This window comes from Scyliorhinus canicula, chromosome 2 (assembly GCF_902713615.1).
Source record: "Scyliorhinus canicula chromosome 2, sScyCan1.1, whole genome shotgun sequence".
Taxonomy (NCBI): Eukaryota; Metazoa; Chordata; class Chondrichthyes; order Carcharhiniformes; family Scyliorhinidae; genus Scyliorhinus; species Scyliorhinus canicula.
This window is the reverse complement of record NC_052147.1, coordinates 180,585,299-180,590,460: the sequence shown is the minus strand read 5'-3', so window position 1 is coordinate 180,590,460 and position 5,162 is coordinate 180,585,299.

Below are 5,162 nucleotides of genomic sequence, written 5' to 3'. Positions count from 1 at the left end.
GCATGTAGTGAAAGGTATTATGTAACCTTTACTGTCATCAGGAGTTTTGATGAGTTGAACCTTGCTCATGTATCCTTAACTAATTTTTTTTGAATGATTTTCTTCAATAATGACATTGTGGAAGCTGCCATGATATGGTGAGTGATTGGAAAAAATCTATTGCTCACTAGAAATGAACTGTACAGAATGAGGGAGAGCTCTGGTTTCATCTATAGTTTTGAATCCAACCAGAATGTCCATCTGCTGGTGTAATTGATTTGTTTCCTGGGTTTAAAAGGAGGAGGAGGAAAAGCAAATACATGCTTCCTGCTCCTGGCTGCTGAGCAATGACCCTTGTTGGAGGAGTACAGGATGGAGTTTGGTTGGAATATCCTGCCCCATCATCTATCATTGTTGAGTAGCCTGCTAAAATAAATTGAGGAATGGCCACCAAGACACAACTAGCTGTCATCTGTTACCTTGTCTATCATAAATCCCTTTACTTAATATGTTGGGCAGTGGGTGGAAGAGGGAGGAGGAGAAAGACCACCCTAGTTCAAAGCACAAGAGGAAAGGTATTCTGAAACTTCTAATGTTGGTGCTGAACTGACAGCAAGGATTTTAACTATTGCACAAATGTTTGTCACTGACTGTACAATTACCCATTCATAGGTAAGATTTAACATGTCTGTTTTTACACTAGTTTAATGTGCACACACTGACATCCAGTGGGCAATTTACAATACTTGGATATTACAATGTGCTTAGTTGTAGAAATGATTGTTTGCCTCTAGACCATGCTGCCTTTCTCAATGTTTTCATATGTCCAGTTTTAAGCTATGATACAAGTCCTACTCTAGATATTTGATTTCACGATTACCCCATCACTATCTTTCAGCCAAGATGCTAAATTGAAGCCAAGGCTATTCCCTCGGGTGATGCTCCTACTGCACTTGTCCCTCAACCAGAATATTACATTTTTGTGTGAATTAGCTAGCACACTTGCCTGCATTACACCAGTGACTACAGCTTGATGGCTGTCCTGAAGATGTAAACGGTATTGTGCAAGTTCAGGTTTGTTCTATGCCTATTTGCACAAACATCACAACAGGCCTCCAACCTTTTCCGACTGACTTATAAAACCCACATATACCAATGCTAAATTTGGAATAGCTCTAAGTCTACAGCAACTGCTCTGAATGATTTTCTATGGAAGCTGTTAAAACTAGTGGGTGGTTGGGGAAATTGGCATGATGAAAAAGCCAAGTGAAGTTGGTGAAAAGTTAATTTGAATGAATGTTAATGTTTTTCTTTAAAACAATTAATCTGTTATAATTATGCATTGCAGCAAATTAGCTTTTTGAATTGCTGTGGTGATTAGAAATGGGAATTCTATGTACCAGCCTGATTCTTAATACTTAATGAGTTTTGCTTTACAATATAGGTTTAGTCAGCAAGTCCCTCACTTATCACTAAATTACAGTGCTCAAGATAGGGAGGTTGTTTGGAAATGTGCGTATTTTACATTTCTGCACCTCTGGTGTGGGTTTGGTGCCATTACCTCCCAACATCTTGCAAGTTGAAGGGTCCGGATTACACATTCAATTTGTTAACGATTAATAAGGGAATTCTCCGATGGTCAAAGTACAGCAATATCAAGTCAATATATCCCACTGCAAGAATATCCTTTGACTGCTCTGGGTTGGTTTGAAGTACAGTATTACTGGTACGTGTGTAGAAAGGACTGATGCTGAAAGGTACAGATGGTAATGCAGGAGTCCTTAGTTACTACTAAATGTTTCTCTTTCTCCTCGGTTCAAAATTTTTACCCACCCCCGCTCCCTCCACATGCATTCCACTATGTGCCAGATTTACTGAAATGCTTCTTCCTGTAAGAACAAAGAAACGTACAGCACACGAACAGGCCCTTCGGCCCTCCAAGCTCGTGCCGACCATGTTGCCCGCCTAAACTACAATCTTCTACACTTCCTGGGTCTGTATCCCTCTATTCCCATCCTATTCATGTATTTGTCAAGATGCCCCTTAAATGTCACTATCATCCCTGCTTCCACCACCTCCTCCGGCAGCAAGTTCCAGACACCCACTACCCTCTGTTTTTAAAAAAAAAAACTTGCCTCGTACATCTACTCTAAACCTTGCGCCTCGCACCTTAAACCTATGCCCCTGACTAATTGACCCCTCTACCCTGGGGAAAAGCCTCTGACTGTCCACTCTGTCTATGCCTCTCATAATTTTGTAGACCTCATCAGGTCACCCCTCAACCCCTGTCGTTCCAGTGAGAACAAACTGAGTTTATTCAACTGCTCCTTGTAGCTAATGCCCTCTATACCAGGCAACATCCTGGTAAATCTATTCTGCACCCTGTCTAAAGCCTCCACATCCTTCTGGTAGTGTGGCCACCAGAATTGAACACTATACTATACAGCTGCAACAGGACTTGCCAATTCTTATACTCAATGCTCCGGCCAATGAAGGCAAGCATGCCATATCCCTTCTTGACTACCTTCTCCAACTGTGTTGCCCCTTTCAGTGACCTGTGGACCTGTACACCTGGATCCCTCTGACTTTCAATACTCTTGAGGGTTCTACCATTCACTGTATATTCCCTACCTGCATTAGACCTTCCAAAATGCATTACCTCACATTTGTCCGGATTAAACTTCATCTGCTATCTTTCAGCCCAAGTCTCCAAATGATCTAAATCCTGCTGTATCCTCTGACAGTGCTCATCGCTATCCGTAATTCCACCAACCTTTGTGTCATCTGCAAACTTACTAATCAGACCAGTTACATTTTCCTCCAAATCATTTATCTATACTACGATCAGCAAAGGTCCCAGCACTGATCTGTGCGGAATACCGCTAGTCACAGCCCTCCGATTAGAAAAGCACCCTTCCATTGCTACTCTCTGCCTTCTATGACCCAGCCAGTTCGGTATCCAGACAACATCCACTGCCCTATCTGCATCAATCATCTTTGTGACCTCTTCGAAAAACTCTCAAGTTAGTGAGACATTACCTCCCCTTCACAAAACTATGCTGCCTCTCACTAATACGTTCATTTGCTTCCAAATGGGAGTAGATCCTGTCTCGAAGAATTCTCTCCAGTAATTTCCCTACCACTGGCGTTAGGCTCACCGGCCTGTAGTTCCCTGGATTATCCTTGTTACCCTTCTTACACAAAGGAACAACATTGGCCATTCTCCAGTCCTCCGGGACATCGCCTGAAGACCGTGAGAATCCAAAGATTTTTGTCAAGGCCTCAGCAATTTCCTCTAGCCTCCTTTAGTATTCTGGTGTAGTTGTGGGAAGTCCTGTAATAACAGTTGAACAACAGTTTTAATAACGTTGGCAATTGGAAGCAACACCGAGAAGTGCTGGAAAGGCCGACCGGGGAGGGAGAAGTGTTGTGTTCTCTACTAGATGGCGACTGAGCTACTGGGTATTTGCAGCATTTTATTTCCCTCCCCCTACCATCAATAATGTCGATGTTACAGTGCTATCCTGGTTGATTCTGTTGCTTTGCTGGTGGTCACTCAAAAAAGTGGCAGCAATTTCATTTGTGCCAATACCGGGGGAATGCGGCCATGCAAGCGATGAACAGTTGAAACACCGTTACATTGCTTAAAGGGTGACATTTTAGTGCCTGCTACTTGTCCAACGGAATATTTAATCTGTGTTTCTTTTTTACAGTTGGACGTATCAGTCACATTTTCTGTAGTGAACACTTGTTCTTTAAATGCGAAACGCAGTGCAGCCAATAGATTCTGGTGGATCGGCAGTCATTGCTTCATGATTCTTGACGCAAAACAGAATGTTTTTTCAAGCTGCACCTCAAAGAGGGCAGATGATCTTTCCTGACACTTCACGCTTTCTCATTGTATGACAATTTTACAAGTCACAACAACGAACATGCCATTCTCTCTCCAGCGCCCGCCCCCCCCCCGTGTTTTTAAAGAGCAATCGTGGGCCAGTTACATTTTCCACATGTAGGTTTAGCCGGAGTAAAATGCCTCGGGCAAGATCCTTCACGGGAGCACGATCAGACAAAAAAAGCGGCACGGATCCAAATAAGCAGCCATATAAGCAAAACCTTAAGTAGATTTCAAATCACAGCTTAAAAGAGGGACGAGGCGGGCGGGTCGGGGAGGGAATTGGAGACCTTGGGGTTGAGGCAGCCGAAGGCGGGGCAAAATGGGGCGTGTTTGACAGGCCAGAAGTGGAGCCAGTGACCCCTGGCGGGATCAGAAAACTGGAGAAGGCTGTGCGTCGTGAGGGAGGCGCCAAGCCCGTGGATACATATTTAACATATTAGTGCTCGGCACTGGGTTTGTACAGACTGGAATTCCAGTGTTTGAACCTTTAAAAACTTACATTCAAACTCACCATTGGGTGCCAAGTTTGTTGACAAACCTGGCAATGACAATACTGAGGAGGAGGGGGTACTTCATTTGAAGGGTTAGAACATAGAACATAGAACAGTACAGCACAGAACAGGCCCTTCGGCCCTCGATGTTGTGCCGAGCAATGATCACCCTAGAGACAGTTAGAGACAGTCTTTTTCTTGCCCGAGCCTTTGACTCATTCACCTCCTCTGAAAATATTTAAGCCAAGAAAGCTCAACGAAATTGCAATGAGAGGACTGGGTTGCTAAAGTACAACTAGCATGGGGACGATGCAGCAGTGTTTGCTCTGAAGTAATGTTTGCGCCGGAAATGTGAATGAATCCCTCACCATTTGGTGGGGAGCTCCCTGCGATTTAACTCAGTAGGCAGAGTCGAGGCTTGAATTATCTATTTGATGGTGGAGCAGATTCGAGGGGCTGAATGGCCGGCATTAATACTAAACCGTTCTAACTTCCTTCCCCTTTCTCGGTTACTAATATTAAAACTAAATTTTCTTCGATCGTGTCCTTTGCTTCCCCTGGGGAATACCGACTGATCATTTTTCTGATTGGAGTGTCCTGTCGGTTATCTCAGTTGGCTGGGCGGCTGGGTTGTGATGCGGAGCGATTCTGTCTCCACTTTCTTGACACGCGACTGAAAATATTTAGCTCGAGATAATGTGAAGGGCAAAAAAACCCAAACATGTACATTTTCTGTTGTCAATGCGTTACCACCGCCAATAAAAGGCGGATTAACAGCATCTAGACATAAGATCCCA